Consider the following 20,428-nt stretch of genomic DNA (forward strand, 5'->3'; position numbering starts at 1 on the left):
CAACTTAATGCAGTGTCAATTAGGTACTTATTAAATGCCAATTAGTAATTTAGCAATTAAGTTACACTTACCAAGCACTATAGTCCATAAGACCCGAGAATAGCAAGTCAGACTTTCAGAGTGAAACTGGCTGTATCCAGTCCATTTGTTCAAGCAAAGCACACCTGGAGAACTGGAATGGCTGTGTTAGGTTTTAGAGCAGATGTAAGCCACCCTGGAAAAATCCTCAGTTCTGGTGTTCTAGATTTCTGTTTTATTGTGCTGATGGTGAACACCTAGGTGCTGTATTTGCTCTAGGTATAAGAGTCCTTATATACTGTTTAAGTTGGGATCTGGTCATTCACTTCATCGGGAATTCTGCAATTCTTTAATATGTTTAGTTGATGAAATATGTAGCCAAACTGATTTCATTAATTGCTTCAAGGACAGACAAGTTTGCTTTTCCAGGCATAAGCAAAACACATACCAAGAATTTACTTCCTGCCTCTAAAATAATATACTAGCTGTTCCCATGATTTATGAATCCACCAGCTTAAATGTTCAGTTTGAAAGGTACAAAAATATGTCAACAAAACCACATGTAGAAAAGTTCTATCAGATAGTTACTGAATTGGAACATGCTTACACAAGCAAATGCTGGTATTACGTTTCTTCTGCACAACTCAGTCAGTGATATTTTTGAAATTTCTTCACCTTAGTAATGATGTAGAAAAGGGGAATTTACAGCCAGATGGAAGAACATCTTTTCAAAGGCCAAAAAAAGAAAAAAAGGAAAAAGGAAAAAGAAAAAAAAGGAAAAAGGAAAAAAAGAGAAAAGAAAGGACTGACCAAAAACCAGAACAGCTAAGTTTTTAAAGATGGGGAAAGTAATAATAGTAAAAATATATATTTATATTTCTTATTAAGTACTCATCCCCTTATGTATCCCTGAAGAAGATGACTGGAAGAATACCTCTGGAGCAGTCAGCCTTCTGCTGGTTTTAAAGCAAACTCGGTAGTAGTCAAAAATGTTAAAGAAAGCAGTTTATAACAGTTGCATACAATCCCTGTTTTGGAGTAAAATGTTGAACTGTGTGTAAATCTTTAGAACTGGTTGAAAATCTTGCATAAATAGAATAATAACCAAAATGAAAAAAAAATGGACTGCAAGGTCTGAAGACGAATGAAAGGGATTGCACATCTTTTCATTTAATAGAAGGTAGGTTTTATAAATTTAAGAGCAGAAAAAGCTTGCAAATACAGTTGCCTGTTAAATTTCTTACTAAAAGCCACTTCTCTTGCACTTGGAAATGCTACTGAAAATTTAAAAAAAGGACAATGTTAATTATATTCAGGATGCAGCCTTTAACTTTGTGTGTTTTCCTGCCCATTCTCTTATTGTCTGGTCATACAAATTTCTTCTGAAGAAATATTGGACAGTTGAATGGAAGAATGAACAGCAAGAAGCAAACAGGAAACACAGAGGCAAGTAAGAAGGCTGCTGAAGGAGAAGAAAGTTTGCAAAAAGCATTTTAATATTTGCACATATGTGAGGAAGTGACTGGAAACCACAGAGAGCCAAGGCTGTCGGGCTCTCAGCTTTCCTGCTGAGATGGAGTGCGCTGACATAACCGCCTTAATATTTAAAGCTCTCATCTCTTCTGGCTATTGATTTGGAGAATAGCTCATGCAACACAGAAATATGCTATAGAAGTCTGCTGAAGAGGTCTGCATACCATGTGGAAAATGTGGTTCCCTTGTTGCTGACGCTAACTGACACTGGTGACTGGGAGAGACTGATAAGATTTGCTGGAGGGAAAGAAGAATTATTATACCCGAATAATAGGATTCTATTGTTGCCTCACTTGAGTCCTCTTTCCCAGTCTTGACAGAAGGAGCTTAACACAGTTTATATACAGTTTAGAGCAGACGACATGGAAGTGGATGTGCTATTTCTCACAAAGGGGTAGATACATTTTATGTACTGGGCAACTCTGAACTGGTTACAGCAAAGGCAACTGGATTCAGAGGACGCTGGTGCTGCCTTATGTTAGGGAGTTATTAAGCTTTTTCATCCTCACCAAGATTATGTGACTCAGCCCAAGGAAATAAAGCCTACATTTGTTCCAGTACTTCTGTGTGTCTGATCCTTACAGGAGTAAGTCAGCATCAGGCTTTTTATATGGAGCAAAAATTTTTACCTTGAAACGCAATATAATTTATCAAAGCAGCTCAGTGACAGATAAGTGAAACAGATGGCTCTATTTAGCAAACAGATCAAAATAAACTTGGATGTAGAAATGATATTTTGGTACATTTTACAGACATAGCCTTCCTGAATTCCTCCATGAGAAAAGTCATAGGACACAGAAGAAAACATAAGGTCTTCTGTTCTCCACTGATCTTCCCCTTTTAGTTCCTTTAGTCACCACCACGGTGAGAACCACAGGCGTGAGACTGCCCTTGTCTACCAGATATGAAGGTAAGCAAATGAACCCAGTCTTTTTCGAAAGGATAGGCTTTACAAAATCACCTCACACTTATCCCTGTTGTCTGCCACATTTTACACAAAGTGCTAGTCAGTGACACCAAACGCATCTATGCTCTGGTTAGTTGGAAAAAATCCAGCAAGATTTGTCTTTTTCTGAGTGCTGTCTCTGGCTCTCTGCCCTGTGCAAGTCTCACTGACAGTCTAGCTCTCTCTGTGAACCTAGTGAAGTCAGTGGATGCAGATACTTTCATAAACTGAATTTAAACCACTCAGAATAGCTGTATTGCTGGGTGATGCGGGACTTTATTGCATTTACTTTACAACTGACAATTATTTCTGTGTTGTTATGTAAAGGCCCTATGGAGCAGACAAGTAAAGTTATAATCTTTTAAAAATTTAGTAAAAAATGAATAGCATCTTTAGCATTTTCATATTCAACGTTACCTTAAAAAATAGAACAGATATTCAGCAAATAAAAAGAGAACCATATACATCCACAGAAAACTGAAACCATGAGACATAAAGCACCGTGGCCTAGAAAGAACATGATGTGGCAAGTGGACATTTCAAATGCAAAGCTAGCAGTGGAATGAAACATAGCCAAAGTCTTATTAAGTTGTAGTTAATAATAATAGTAATAATAGCAATAATAATAATAATAATGTTAACTTTCTTTACAGTTTGAAAAACATCATATATCAGCATTTACAGTCCTCCATCTAATGGATTGATTTGGAGGGATTTTCCCTACAGATATTGCAGTGACAGGTGTCAGATTTATTCTTATTTAATATTTTCCTTGATGATTTTGAGAAAAACAATGCACTTACTATTAATTTAATTAAAATATTAGACTAAACTGGGATGTGTTGTAAATACTTCCGAGATATAAAAGGATAGGAAATATTTACAGGCAACAATAAAATGAGCTGCAAGCAAATTGCATTGGAAGATATTAAGGAATAAATAGAAAAAAATGTGCCATTTTTACATATTTCTATTTTAACATCTTACAGTAATGATAAACTGCCTACAAAAAATATTGAAAATTAGTGACCTAAGAGTTATCAAAGATTTCAAATTAGTCCTGGGATTACAAAGTGGTCTGACAAAACTGACAAGTCCCATTCCACAATATTTACACATATGTCTGACAACTTTTGTGTAGCTGCCAGTAGAACCAAACACACAGAGTAAAATAAAAGCGTAGAGGCTGAAGATTGCTAAACGTTAAAATACATATAGACTCCTAAAATAACCAAAGTGATGTTTCATCTGCTGATGTGATAACATGCTATATGCCTTATCTTTCTTGGAACTGAAAGCACAGAGTTAGAAACCATATTTCAATAAATTAATGAAAGAACATGAAACTTCAGAGAAGAATAATAGCCTCAAACAAGGCAGCAATGATAAAAAATTATTCATGTTTTATAAAAGTCTTCTTAATGAGGTATGTCTTGTTAATAAGGATAATGGAACTACTAGGGATATTCCTGAAAAAAGTCTTAAAGTTGGACTGAAAGCAATTGAGAACATTTCTTTGGATAACATTTATTAATAGAGAGAGGAATGCTTATGTGTATACTGCTTGTATGAGGTCAGAGCGAACAACGCTGCAAGAAACGTTTGCAGTTACCTTCAAGGTTAATTTTGAAAGCTCATGTTCATGGTCAGCTGGACTACCTGTAGTCAACAGCAAATTACTTTTGAACAATATTCCTCAATTTTGATAAGCCAGTTAACTGATGAAGCAAATTTCACCAACATTAACTCTTCTTGACAAACTGTTATTTTAAATCAAGCTAAGCCATTACTGCCCAACTTGAACAGACTATGAATCTATCTTTTCTTTTCTTTTCTTTTCTTTTCTTTTCTTTTCTTTTCTTTTCTTTTCTTCTCTTGGAATAGTTGTCTATTTTGGAAGTTAAAAGGAAGCAAGGGTGAATTTGTACATTTTAATAGGATTTACTCAGAGGCAATTCTGTTGTATTCTTTAATATATTTATCCTCTCAACAAAACTTGCAAATAGAGTAACATGTTTTGATCTAGTTTTTAAACAACTATGTGAATCCTGCAAATGACTGGCCCATGGAAGGATGTCCACAGGACAGAGGAAAAAGTCTTGAAGATCCATGAGCACGACTAAGACCTCCTGAACCTTTAACTACAAGACCCAAAAAGCTAGAGGAGCCTCCAAGAGCTACCTGGTCGCAGCACTGAGCTATCCATTTCCGAGGCATGATCAGCTGTCCTGTGTCACTCCTGACAGAGCTGTTTGGAGATCTTTCCAGAAAGGTTAAACACTGCTGAATACTCCACAACTACCCTGTGCAATCTATTTAATGATTCACGATCCAGTAAAAAGTGTTTCCTAATAGTTTGAATCTTTGCTGCGATTTAAATGCATTATTTTTGGCCTATCCCTTTGGAGAATACATTATTCCCTTCTTTGCAGCAGCTGCTTTCTACGGGATTGAAGATCCTTTCTCTTTAGCATTAATATTTCTATACCTTGCTTTCACACTTTACAGGGACGTAAATTTAAGTCCACTTTATGTTTCCTTATGTGGCAAAAGCATTATATAGGGATATGAGGCTCTGATTCTACAACAAACTTCATACAAGAAAGCTTCATTTAAACAGGGTCCCAATGAAAATAGTTAGGCTTTTCCTCGGTCCAGACATATGCCTTATGGGCCATAGCATAGAGATTTTAATCAAAAAAGGTTTTCTTCCTTCCTGCTTTAGTCTGTCAGGCCAAATAACAGTTTGAGATTACTATAAACCAGAAGTTAGCTTATATTTCAGTGATACAATTGGTGTTCAAGCTTCAAAGCATAGAGCTTCTTAATACTCAAAGGTTAGATTCTGGGGGGAGCAGTCTTGCTCGTCTATCTTCATTAGCAGGCTTGGTTTTCAATTTTTTGGCATGCAACACTTGAATCCTGGGTGAGGCGTGGCTCCCCAGAGTTCCAGCAAAACTGATAGAGTGTACCCAGCAAAGGGCTTAATGCGTTAATGGCATCAACAAACCAGACAGGAAAGGTGTTTTTAAACCACAAATTGCCATGCAAGAAGACATGTTTTACAGGTAACTTATAAAAAGAAATATAATAAAGGGTTTCATTTGTGTAAAATATCAGAACTTTACTTTTCTATAATTAAAAAAATGGATAGCGGTTAGAAATAAGGAAGTGAACTCACTTGCTGAAAATCAAGAGCAAGCATTTTATTTTATTTTATTTTTTTATGCTGTCTTTTTGAACTACTGCTCATTCCTGGAACCTCAGGGAATAACAAACTTTCTAAACTGTTAGGTTTACTCAGATACTTCCTTTTATCTATTGACTCCCATTGACAAGAAGTGAAAACTTTAGCACAGCGGGTACAACGTGGTGGAGGGACAACGGCAAACCAGTTCAACAAGTGAAAATCGTCCGCATCAGGTTCCCAGGGAGGGTTCACAGCCGTGTCATTTGCTGAAGATCGATTAACTGTGAGACATGATTAACTGCCTGGGTAAGTGCATCCTAGGGAGGCAGGATTTTCGAAGACACATTTCTGACACCAAAGAGGCCATCATGGCAACGCAGTATAATGCAGGTCCAAAGAGAACAAGCAGTTTTGTTACACCCACAGTTTGTTAAGAACAAAAAATAAAGCAATCAGGCTATGGCTAGGCAATAAATCTGTCTTTTCTTGCCCATCCTGCTTTTATCAGAACCTCATCATTATTTCTAAGAAGCGTCAGTTGTGTCCTTATATTTCTAAATTGTCCTTACATTTCTAAATCCAGATAGATTTGCAAAGTAACACTGATTGAAAGATAAAGAGAAAAAGGAAAAGTGTTTAAACTTTGAGCTGTGTAACCTTGAGCTTTCTTTGCAGTCAAAGCATAGTAATAGTCTTTCGGTTTCTACTTGAAATATCCAGTAACCTTTCCTTTCAGAATATATATATGCATATTCTGTTTCTTCCTATTGAAACACTTCTTAGTTATTTTAACTCTTAGTAAAGTTTATTTCAGAATGAAATGAATAACGGGATACCAGAACTCTTTTAATCTCACATTTAGGCTTGTATCTCACCTAACTGCAATAAACCTGGCAGCCTAAGAAATATATCAGTGGAAATATTGTTACTTTCTAGCTTCAGTACAGTTTTAATACCTCTTAAGACTATGCTATTTATAAAATAAGAAATACAGGGTTGGAAAGATTCATATGCAGTCATATAAAACATTATCTTCTACTGAAGCAGGGTCTGTGTTTACAAACATTATTTCTTGCTCTACTTACCTTTTCCTTTTATATGCTATCATCATACTGTTCTGACAACCTCTTCTCACAAACTGTGTTTATAACTTCTTCATTCTTGCTGTTTTCCTCCAGTTTCACTCAGTTTGTCTTTAATTTAAAAAATATATATATATAATCAAGACAGGACACTTATTAACGGAGGTGATCTCCACAGCCAAACTGAGTTCCTTGCCTATAATATTTGTTAAAATATGGATAGATATCCATTGTGCCAGTTGATTTTATCTCTGATACTTGAATTCTGCTTTCTATTTCTAAGGGTTTTTTTGGGGGGGGAGGGCAGGTGACTGGTAATTCCTGGATGCAGAAACTGTGATGCCCGCCATATTATGCTGTATGTACATAGTAGAACAAACTAACTGTAAGGTTAATAATACAGGGAAATTCTGGGAATAAAAAGAGACAAGTCATTTAACTGGCTGAGATTGTAAATGGACCACAGTGTTATAGCATCTGATATCTTAACTTTGACTCTGCTGTCTCTTAATTTTGTTTTATAGTTCTAAGATCAGTTTGCAGAATATATCCTAGACTAAAACCATTAAGGTGTCTTAAATAAAAACAGGTTTGTTCAAATAGACAAAAATTAAATAACAGACAAGTCAAAAAGAATACACTGCATCAGTTACCAAACCAATTTAAACAGGTAGCAGACTGTTTTTTTAATAATTTCTTTGATTAAATCACCATCATAGGTATTGACAGCTGCAGCACAGCTCCCCTACAGTGTGATAATGTCCTTCACTTATAACATGATTAGCCTCCAGAGAGGTGTAGCATCAAAAGCTCATATTATTTTCAAAATAAAGTCATATTTTGAAGATTGTGAAGTATCATTATCTCAAGACCATAGAAAGACTAAACACTTTGGAATGAATGCACTACTCACAGTTTATACTGCAGCATCTATTACAATGGTCATACATAGCAGCAGCTAAACCCTGTATTTCTTGAATTTTCTTTTCCTTATACTTTACGCAGAAGACCTGATCCTTTAAACACAGGTTTGCTCTTTCTTTTGTGCAATTTAGCTTGAATGAATGCTTTAGGTAAGTCATGTTGCAACCATGTGGATAACCTTTGTTTGGAAAGTTAACAACCTTCACAGAACTATGTGATGACTATGCTGAAATTTCTATTAAAAATGTCAGCATTAAAGCCTCACAAAATCAAACCCATTATATATTTTGCAATTGTCATGAACTCTAAGATTAACCAATTTTAATTTTTTTGACAAGAAACTAGCTAACAAAATTTTAATAAACTATTAGTAATGCTTTAGTAGTGCTTCAGATCGATTTAAATAAATATTTCATCATAATTTCTGGAAAAAGAAGCTGTATTCTGTCTTTTGTGTTTTTTTTTTTTTTTTTTTTTTTAATAAATGCTCTACATGGCCAGCTGGTTATTAGAAACAAAACCTAAATAAAAACAGGATAACAAACAAATTCTTAACAATACTATAAACTGATCTTAGTGTTTATACCATTACTCAGAGGCAGGCTAAATGGTGCATGTATCCACTTATCTCACATTATCTCTGTATGGATTCTTTGTTAACTAACCGTTTTCAAGGGAAGAGAAAATGAAGCTAGTACTTGTCTCCGGCACCATAGAGTGTCACTAACTTGTTACTCTCTTCCCCCGGTCCCAGTCATTCACCACCTGTTTCGTCGCCAGACAGCTGTAATGTCATTTAAACACTGCTTTCCAGGAACTACAGTTCTGTAATGTTCTAATTCACTTGTCTGATTAGGTTTTAATCCAAATGATGGATTTGTTTATCAAGTGGCAAATGACAACTGTTAGCCTGCAGATTTTCAGCATCTGTGGACAGTATTGCACAAAAGGTTGAATAAATATAATCAGAAAATGAGCAACAGAAAGTAGGAATATTATGATAGAAAGCAACATAATAACTTATATGAATTTTATTCTTCTGAAATTCTTTTCAATTAATACTTTGCTACTGTCTTTACCGATGGAGACTTTGGACCTATAACAGTTTGGGCCTATAAAAAGGAAACACAGTAGAGCTTTATCCAGGATAAAATGGTCTCCTTAGGAGATGAGACTGTTTGCCAGAGTGAGAGAGAAAAAAAAAAGTACAGTTTAATCACTGCATAGATTACTTTAGTATGTATTAGCATATGGGGACAAATATATGAGTATATACAACAGATCCTTACCTAGTGTTAGCCCATGAAATTCTAATGACTACAAAGGAGCTCCAGTGTCTGAAGATTTCCGTTTATATTCCTGAGTGGAAAATGAGAAAACTCAAAAGCAACAAGCAACAGAATTACTGGGAGCTATGCGTCTAGGAAACACAGCTATGAAAGCAAATAGAAAATCTTACTATGGCAGGAACATATTGTATAATTATACTGTATATATTGGCATCTTTTGTCTATTGATATTACCTATTTTTCTCCTGCATTTCCTTATTTATGCCTTTTTCTATGCCATGCCTTGCACTGAATTTCTTCTCTTTTACCCTTTATTCTCTTCTCACCTTTAGAAAACATATTTCATGAATGTTTCTCCTGAAAACCATTTTAGAAAAGGTCACTTCTTACTAAAATAAGAGAAAAGCTGTGTTATAAGTTGGATTATGTCATATGTAAACCTACCTGCCAAAAAAAATCTTATCTAGATTTACTAAAATAATTTGGAATTGTTGATACAGTTTGCATACAATAAAAACTATGGGGAATGATGCTGTAAATTATTTAGCGAGATAAACAGTCAAACCTCCCATCTAAGAATAGCCAATATAGAGTCCCACATCCAGGACCAACGAAGGGGGTCCTGCTTACACAGCCTTACAAAGTTGTACTGTGCTGTCCTTTCTTGTGCTCCATTTCTTTGGGTGGATGAACAGTTGGAGACAAATCAGAGAAGAGGCAGGAATAATTAAGTGTTTGAAAATAGCTTATAGTTAGGCAATCCAATGACTTATCCACTTAGCATAGCAAAAAACTCCCCCAAACTCATGAGGTGGCTTGATAACAGTTTACAAGTACTTTTATGGAGAAAAGAAATGCATTTAGAAATTCTTTAATTCACAGGCATATAACAAATTCTTATTATAGAAAGCCAACAGTCAATCTAGAACTAAGATGCATGTTTTAATCATAGGATCTTAGCAGATCAAAATAGTGACACATACATCACTGGGAATTTTAAATCAAGACTGAATATACTTATTAAAAGATATGTTATAAGGACTTGTATTAGATTTCAAAAGCAATTTAATGCTCTGAAATCTCATTACCTGTCTTAGATGAGAGCTCAGAAAAACCCATCAGAAAATTCTTTCTGTCTTTAAAGCTTTTTCAAAGATGGGAAATTCTTGCTCACTAAAGTAAATGCATGTAAGTCATCAGTATCCTTGCACATCAAACCATGTATTTAAGATGATGATTATGCTTATCCATTACTGTAGAGACATGTTGCCTTTTAGGGACAAACTGTGCTATTTATATTGTTAGTCTGTAAACACTTTGTCTGGTGATATTGTTGTATGAGTGAGCTATTTTCAAACAAGAGAGAAATACCAGTGATTAAAGAAATGCAGTGTTTTCTTCTGCTGCATTTCTGTTATCTTGATTCAAAAATCCTTTATTCTTTATCAGATTTATCATTATTATTATTGTTATTATTATTATTAACTGTACACCTTCATCCCTTAAAGCCTTATCCAGTCCAGAATGCTTCTGTCTGGATATAACTTATCATACATTTAATTCTATTCAGTTCTGCTATGTTTAAATTTCTGTTTGTATTACATTACAACTGATCAAACTTGTGCCTATCTTAAGTTTACTGAATTCTGGCATGCTTTACCAGATTATTCATTTTTTGCTTATATTGTAACTTTCCCTTGACAAAACAAAGCCTATTGATACATATTCAGTTAGATTTTCTTTACTTTAAAACTGTAAAAAAAGAGTCCTCCTCTGTTTCTCACCAAGGTTTTTGTGCGAGTTGCTAAAATTATGAGATTGTATCAGGAAACAAATACTTTTCACGGCTCTTTTTCTTAAAACTCGGCAAGGTTCATGCTAGACAAGGTCAGAATAAACTAGATTCAGCCTTTAGTCATGGTACACTGCTGCACTGCCTCAGAAAAAGCAGAAGAATAAAAAAGCAGGTTAAGAGTCTGTTTTTTTATTCCCCAGAAAACACCATTATTTCTGTTATTTTAATTCTTCATTTGAAGATAAATCTGACCTTCCGAAATTTCTCCAAAAAATAGAAAAAAAGATTTTTAGTTATAGTCTAGGGTTTTTTATATTTAGAAATCTTTAGTTATTAGATGGTTTCTTTAAATTTTCTATCAAATTCTACATACATATTTAGCATTTAGAACATATGACTTATTTACTATAGACTATTAGATACCATTATGTATGTCACCTTAAGTATATGTTTTAATATGGATAATGGAAAACAGTCATTGTGATAGAACAATTTCATCCTTGCTTTCATAGCAAGTTTTATCACAATAAACACCTTCCTGTGGAGTTTTTGATGAAACTGTAATTTTTACTTAAAAGAGAATTTTTTAAGCCTTTTCAAAGAACCCTTTTCTCACAACATTATGGAAAGCAGAGCTCGAGAGGTCCCTTAGTGGTCACCTGCTCTATCACTCTTTCCTACTTTGCCAGCTGAAAAGCCACTTTGCAGGGCCACACATTTTTCTGGGCTGCTCAGCGCAGTTCAGCCAAGTGTTAGCTGGTGCGTGAAGGAGTGATTCTGGTTTGCTGTGGTGCTCTTTCCCCACGGAAAACCCGGGTGGGAAATGTTCAATATGTTTTCTCTGCTGATCCCATCATATCCAAACCTCACATCTGTAGACAACTGCACAGCTGACTGACAGACAGGGCTGACTTTTTATACCCTTACCATGAGGGAGCACTGCTTGGTAAGCCTTCTTTTAAAATGCATAGCTAAGATAATACATTATTACTTTGGAAGTGCTATTTCTAAAATTACTACAGAGTCAATTTATACCTTATATTTATTTGACATTACTACAAGGTTCCTATATTTTTAAATAGTTTTAAGGAGGCTTTATTCAAATTTAGAAACTGAAAAAAGCACTGACTCAAATAGAAAGTTAATTATTGTAGGTCCTATCCTCCAGTCCCTAGTTAGGCAGCACTCCCACTGAGTTGGAGTATGGAATAGCACCTCTAGCTGTTTTATTTAAACAGACTTAAAAAGACACCATTCCCTCCTTCCAATTTAAATTATTTTTGATGGAATGATGATGGGAAATTTATATTAGAACTGAAAATAACCTTTGTTATAGATGTTAAACGTTGATTCATAGGTATTACAGTATGACTAGTTAAAAGAATAAATTGCTTTGGCCAGTCAAATATATTACACCCATACTGTACTGCTAAATTGTGCTTATATTTTATGTTTTCATGCTTAGGTTATTTTTTTTCTGTATCCTTGAAAGAAGTCAATTCCTTGTTTGCAGGGTGCCTAACTTCATCAGCCCAAGAAAGATTTTCTGCTGCTGCTGATTAACTCTCTGCCAGATTATGTCAAAGCATGCATGATCTTTATAGCAGGGTACATATCTTGATTTTGAAAGGATCAGTTTTACTTTGCTGAATTAATCCATCCTTTTAATATGAACAAGGTAATTTCTTTCAACATAAGTCACTCAAAAATATGGAACTGAGTAGATAATTTTAAGAATTTAAAGCACTATCTCGTATTTAAAATGAGGGAATTAACTCCTTTTTCTGTTTTAAAATTGAGGCTTCATGGAAAGTGAAGCCAGGGAGTGGCAGAAGATCACACTCTACTGAGCATCCCAGGTGCTCTTTAAGGAGAGATTCAAGACTCTTCAGAGAAATACTAAGACTCTTCAGAGGAATACAAAGGAAATTTAAGAGCTCTGATGTTGCATCCAAATTATAACTAAATCTCAAGGATGAGATACTAGACCAAACCACTCAGTTTATGTGATCTAAAGAAATGCATGTATGGCTTACCAGTTCAACTGCTTGTCTTATGCTGGAGTCACATCACTTGCTTGGCAGAAGAATTGTGCTCATATGCTTTTCTGGAGAAGCCCCAGAAATGGAAGGAAGTAAGTTACCAAGTCCTCTTTAGGTTGATGTTACCAGGTCATCCTGAGATCTGTAAGTATGGCCAGATTTCACCCATTAGTCCATGGAAACTTTTATGAATGTTAATTGTTCACTGAGTTTCCCCAACTTCTACTCTCAGTGGTACATATCATCTGCCTTCTGATTCCCAAATATGTGATAATATTTTTCCTTCTCTAATTAGTAACTTTGATTCCTTCCCCATCTTAGGGAAGTAACACTCTCTTAATTTGCTACTCACAGGAGGATGGTCTATCATAAGCTTATGTTCATGCAGAATAGACTCCATAAGTACAGACCATTTAATTTAGTTCAGATGCTTCCTTCATTAAGTAACATGCTGAAGCCTACCCCTTCCACACAGATAACACAGAGTGAGAGAAGATGTACCATTCACACCATGGTCTATAAGAATACGGAATTTGTTATCAGAGATCCAGTGGCTTGAAAGTCTCTTGAGAACTTGTCTTCTTTTTAAAATTTCCTAACTCAGTTGGAAAAGCATGGCAGATTCTTGCAGACATATGAAGAAACAGGTTTTAGGCCAAAAGCTTACTGAAATAGACACTTGAAGTGTACACACATACTTTTTTGCTCTATTTGCCTCTTGTTCTATTTATCCTTCTTTATAATAAAGTAACAGCCTATTTTGATCAAAGTTTTCAAACCTGTGTGTTTACATTAAATATTTAAATCTGCCTGTATCAAGCAAACTCAACTTGACCTTCCACTTTACTGAGCACCTAAAATTTAAATGGAGTTGCTGATACTCAATGCCTTTGAAAACAGTATTATAAATCTGATTAGTCATTCAAATTGAGAGATTTGAATTAATAATGACTGACTGTTGTTGACTTTTTCCACTTGTCTACTACTTAGCCATTTGCATTTTCATTATTAATTTATTATTTGCATTGCAACAGGATATGCTGCTGTTTATTTTTTTCAAAATATAATGTATATCAGTTACTGTATTTATGAACTTTTTGCACCTTTTTATCTTATGATCCAGTTAATTTTTGTTCTTTTAATAATTCTGATTTCCATATGTTGTTACAGTGCTTTTGTGTCTGAATAGCTAAGAAAACTAGAAATCAAAAAGTGCTTTTGCAGAAATTTGATTTCAGAAACTGAGACAGAATGATTAATAAAACAATATTACTTGACCCTGGATTAGTACAGTGGCCCCTTTTTTATAATCAAACCTTTGCAGACTAAGTGTATTTTCTAGAAAAGTTGAACTTTAGACAGAGACAAGCAGAAAAAATGTTATGTAACCCCTTATGTGATGATTAATGTAATACTTGAAGCCAGTATGAAATAATCACGTTATCAGGACAATAGTACAAGAGCAGTGGAGAGAAATGAAAACACAAGAACGATTTCTCAAAGAAGTAGCTTAAGGCTCTGAATCGCAAGTATGAATAGATGGATTAAAAGGGGCAGCCAGAATAAATACATCTACCTTCTCTTTATTCCAGTGACAATAAAATAACAGGAAATAACAATTACCTATATAAATGAAGCTGAAATGTTTGGAATATTGCAGTTCTAATAAATGGTATAATTCCTGTGTTCACACCATTACCTTCTCAGGGAATGGTCTCTTGAGAATCAGACTGTGTATGGTCAAGATATGCTCTTATGAGCTCAGTTTTATGTAACTCAGCTATAGAGTAGTGAATGTAACTGTTGCATTTAAGTGTTATAGAGTAAGTATGAAAATGTGCTTTAGCTGATTCATATACCACCATAAAGGATTTGTACAATGGTGATTCTTTTATTTCTGAAATGTGTGAATATTTACCTTTGTGTTAAGTTATAATAGCCTGTAGCTGAGATGGTTTATTGTTTGACTAATGATCTATAGTCTATATTTCTATTAAAATCCATGTATACACAAAATATAGGAAGCTGGGTTCAGGTACATAAACATGCTTTTTTTTTTTTTTGAAAATTTTAGACATTTACATTTCTCTTTAGAACTTCAGAAAAAAATGTTGTGATAGGAACAGTTGCAGAGACATAATTACAAATTTAAAATCATGAAAATGTAGATTTCCAGATGCAATATTTGACTCTCTAGGTCTGTATATATTGTACAAGGCATTTATTCTGTACCTACTATTCTAGTAAACCACTGACTGCTGGTATTTGAAGGTGCTTAACCAACAGTGGAGTACAGCATTAACTGTAAGGAAAAGGAAAATTCTTTGAGATGTAGAGAAAAGAAATCAAGAAACAAATTTTAAATAAAAAAAGGAAGAATTCACACTGGGATCTAAGTGGCATAAGAATTTAAGGATGGGTCCTGAAATATTGCCAATGGCCCTGTAAGAGTAAGAAGACGTATTAAGTTACACCTTTATCCCTTTGCAGGTACAGGGGTATTCTTTACCTTATAGTTTGCGGTGTCTTGCTATTTCCATTAAAACATTGAAGATATTGAAGATTAACATACTTGTTAAGATATCCCAGATATTGGTAACTGATGAGGACAAGTTTATGTTTTAACTGTACAATCATTCAACCACATGTCTTGTTGGGGTACTATAAATATTATCGCAAGGGAAATATTACACATAATTCATGAAACATTGGTTCTGTCAAAAGGGACCAATTTGTACATTCATCTCTGTTTTTAGCCCCTTTCTCTAATTGAACTTGCTGTCAGACAAAGTGTTAGGATATTTTCTATCTTTGTTAGTAAGAGGTAATCTTCTTAAGGAAAGGATGCTTTTTCACTGCATTTAGTTTATGTTGTCTGCTCCATCATGATGGGTGACTCCTGTCCTATCATCAGCTGTGTTGAAGGTTAGATGTAGATCCAATACAGTGAGTATGACAATTTGGCCTCTGTCCCTCTGAGGGACGGAGGAAGGGATCATTATTGTAAACAATGCTTTGTCTTTGTCTTTCCCAGGTACTAAAATTGAGCAAACTGATAATGTTTGGGACCTAAAGCCAGAACCTCTAGTAGTTCACTGATCATTTTATTTCCTCATTCAACAGAATAAGAATAAAGAAAGGATATGCCTAAGGCACAGGGCTGAGGTGGCTGAGGTTTTGTGTGACAGGGGAATAACATTTGTCTGTGAATAATTTGTGTCATTCCTTTGAAATTTCCAGAGCCTGGATGTTTTTTTCAATATGGACTAGTGTTTCTAATTCCATAATTCTTTCTTTTATTGAAAATAACATAGATATTACAAAAAGATATTCTCTCTGCTGATCTTTTAAAATATGCTTATTATTCTTCATTGATTTCCCCTCCTATCTGCACAAAATACTACTCTTCATTTTTTCACCAGTCAGAGTTGTTAATCTTGAAAAGACCACATTTTTTACCTAGTGGTCTGGAAAAGCAAGTCTCTATAAACACATTTACAGAACTCATTTTAACGTCAGAGAAGTTTCAAATTACTGATATGGAAAACAAAGTGTTTTAATTTTAACATTTCTAATCTAACACTTCCTTTTATGCAAAACTGACTCATTAAACATTAGTAATATAATTAATTAACTGTTTCACAGAGTGCAAGTACAATCCCAATTGGGGCAAGGGGGTAGGATTCATCTTATGTAACATCAGGCTTTTAGAGAACTAAAACTAGCTGAGATGATTTTTATGCAGGATATTTTAATCTGTAGTACAAAGTTAATGCACATGTATAAAAGTTTTTATATAAGAAAGAGTATGCTTACAAATACAGGGAAGGAAAGATATGGTTACCTATTGCTTCCATACTTCCTCCACTGTCCACCAGACTATGAATAAAACCACTTAGAGTTTATCAAATTGAGTCCTCGTGAATATCAAAGAGGAACACAAATTTGAAATATTACGGGCAATACAAAAAGTTTAGGAAAAAATTCCAAAGTTGATATTTCAAGTGCAAGTATTGAAAAGGATGTCTGGTATAGACTGCCTGATCAGGAAGAAGAAGTAGGTGAGGCCTTCTTTGGACAATTGGAAGAAGCTTCATGTTCACAGGCCCTGGTCCTCATGGGGACTTTAACCACCTGGATATCTGCTGGACGGACAGCACAGCAGGGCACAAGCAATCCAGGAGGTTTCCAGAGTGCGCTGATGACAACTTCCTGACACAGGTGATCAAGGCACCAGTGAGGAGAGGAAAGGATTCTTCCTTGTTCAAAGAAGGAAGGACTAGTCGGGGATGTGAAGGTCAGGGGCAGACTTGGCTGCAGTGACCATGAGATAGTGAAGTTCAGTATCTTGTGAGGAGGGATCAGGGCAAAAAGCTCCTGCTTTTCACAACCCCAGACTTCAGGAGACCAGACTTCAACCTGTTCAGGGATCTGCTTGCAAGCATCCTATCGGAGATGGCCCTAGAGGGAAGACGGGTCCAGGAAAGTTGGCTGATATTCAATGATCACCTCCTCCAATCTCAAGAAAGGTCCATTGCAAGAAGCAGGAAATCAAGCAAAGACAGAAGAGAGCTTGCATGGATGAACAAGGAGCTCCTTGCTAAACTTAAGCATAAAAAAGAAGTGTACAAGAGGTTGAAGTAGGGACAGGTGACCCAGAAGACACTGTACAAGATACTATAGAGACACTGTCCAACCATGCAGGGATGGTGTTAGGAAAACTAGAAAGTCCACCTGGAATTGAAACTGGCAAGGGACATGAACGGCAACAAGAAAGGCTTCTGAAAGTACATAAGCAGCAAAAGGAGGGCTAGAGAAAATGTGGGCCCGCTACTTAATGAGGCAGGGGCCATGATGACGAAGGACACAGAAGAGGCAGAGGTCATGAAGTGTTGGGGCCCTTGCGGTCCTTCAGAACAACAATCTATAGAGTATGGAACTACACTGTTTAGGATTAGTTGCTTAGCACAACTCGCTTAGCATTAGTAGCTAAATTTGCTGAAGTCTTAGGCCTCAGGCTGTAGCCGCTGCTACGTACTTTGAAGTAGTCCACCAAGGACACTGGTGCAGCTGGAAATGATACATCCTGAGAAAGTACAGATAAACTAGCAGAAGCCAGCGGGAACCAAGGTTAAGGGTAAGATAGCTTTGCTAAATAAGTAGCAAGGTACAAGGCATGATCGCTGCGTGCGTGATCGGTGCCATGATTGGCTCCCTGTGACATAATCTGCATGGTGATTGGCCTAGCAAAGTGTACGACTACACAAACATATATAAGATGGGCAAATTGCCGAATAAAGTTGGAATTGAATCTGCATTCTGTGAGTGCGTATGATTCTTTCCCGTCACTCCCGCGGACCGCGACAATGAATGTCTTCTTCATTGGCCCTCAGGAATCCCAGGACCATCAGAGCAGGGGAAAAGTCTGGAGCAATGAAGGTTTACCCTGGGTGAAGGAGGATCAGGTTAGAGAACTTTTAAACGAACTGGACGTGCATAAGTTCATGGGCCTTGATGGGATGCACCCATGAGTACTGAGGGAGCTGGCTAATGTCATTGCAAAGCCACTTTTGATTGCCTTTGAAAGATCATGACAACTGGAAGAGGTTTCTGACATCTGGAAGAAAGTAAATGTCACTCCTGTCTTCGAGAAGGGCAAGAAGGAGCATCCAGGAAACTACAGGCTGGCCAGCTTCACCTCGATCTCTGTGAAAGTGGCTGAGCAGCTAATACTGACTATTTCCAGACATGTGAAGGACAGGAAGATGATTGGAGGTAGTCAGCATGGATTTATGAAGGGGAAATCATTCTTAATCAACCCGATAGCTTTGTATAATGAGATCACTGGCTTGGTGGATTAGGGGAGAGCAATGGGTGTGGTCTACCTTGACTTCAGTAAGACTTCTGACACTGTCTTCCATAACATCCTCATGGACAAGCTCATAAAGTTGGGCTGGATAAATGGTCAGTAAGGTGGATTGAAAACTAACTGAACTTCTGGGCTCAAAGGCGTGTGTTCAGCAATATGAAGTCTAGCAGGAAGCCAGTCACTAGTGATGTCCCCCAGGGGTCCATATTGGGTCCAGTACTGTTTAACTTCTTCATTAATGACCTGGATATGGTGCAGAGTGAAGCCTCAGTAGTCTGCATACAATAAAAAACTGGAAAGAGTGGTTGATAAACCAGAGGATTGCACTGCCACCAAGAAGGACCTTGACAGGCTGGAGAAATGGACTCGTGAAGTCCAACAAAGTGCAAGGGCCTGCACAGGGGGAGGAATAACAACTTTCATCAGTACAGGCTGGGGCCTGACCATTTAGTAGCTTTGCAGAGAAGGTCTTGGGGGTCCTGGTGAACAAGTTGAACATGGACCAACAATGTGCTTTTGCGGCAAAGGTGGCCAAAAGTATGCTGGGCTGCATCAAGAAAAGTATTGCCAGCAGGCTGAGGGTGGTGATCCTTCCCTCTACTCAGCACTGATCCTTCCCCTATACTCCACACCTGAAGTGCTGTGTCCAGTGCTGGATTCCCCAGTGCAAGAAAGACCTGGATTTCTGGAGTGAGTCCAGCGAATTGCCACAAAGATGATTAAGGGACTGGAGCATCTCTCATGTGAGGAAAGGCTGAGAGAGCTGGGATTGTTCAGCCTGGAGAAGAGAAGGCTCAGGGGAGATCTTACAAATGTGCATAAATAGCTGATGGTAGGCTGTCAAGAGGATGGGGTCAGACTCTTCTCAGTGGTGCCTCTGATGGGACAAGAGGCAATGAGCACAAACTGAAGCATAGGAAATTCCACTTGAACATAAGAAAACACTTCCTCACTTTGAGACAGGTCAAGCACTGGAACAGGTTGCCCTGAAAGGTTGTGGAGTCTCTATCCTTGGAGATATTCAAAATCCGACTGGACATGCTCCTGGGCAACCTAGTGTAGGTGATGCTGCTTGAGCAGGAGGGTTGGACCAGCTGATCTCCAGAGGTGCCTTCCAACCCTAACAGATTCTGTGATTGATTTTGCCTTACACAACCAGACAAATATAAAGAGAGTGGAGCGAAATATCTGTCATTATTAGTGGTATAAATGACTTTTGTAGTTGACAAAGGTGGACTGTTCCTCAGGAGAAAAATAGTCATACCTGTACTAGAAATGCTTCCCTAAATGGGAGGTGAAAAGCATCCTTTCATCCACTTGACATATCATAACATGCCATATAGTACCTCAGGGCTAAATCAGTCTCATTTACTGAGAGATTACTTGGGACAGGATCCCAGTAAGTTCAAAAAGGCAGAAAACCCTACAGAACTGTTTTCCATGAGCCTGGGCATGCCTTTTTTTATCTATTTTCTGCCATCTGATAGGTTTTCTTTGCTTCTACTCCCCTGGCAAAAGAGCAAAAACTCATTCAGTCGTGCCTTTCTGCTGGTAGCCTTAAAGGTTTTCTGACTCTAGTGCAAGACACATGTAACAGCATCACACAGGATATCAATGATCGGTTCTGCACACCTGACTTTCAAAACTCAGTGGGGTTTGTTGCGGCCTGATGTATGTAATCAAGAGGTGGCTCCACTTATCCTATTAGCTGTGGTCAACAAATGTCTAATATGCACTCAA

Source organism: Apteryx mantelli, chromosome 2 (assembly GCF_036417845.1).
Source record: "Apteryx mantelli isolate bAptMan1 chromosome 2, bAptMan1.hap1, whole genome shotgun sequence".
Classification (NCBI taxonomy): Eukaryota; Metazoa; Chordata; class Aves; order Apterygiformes; family Apterygidae; genus Apteryx; species Apteryx mantelli.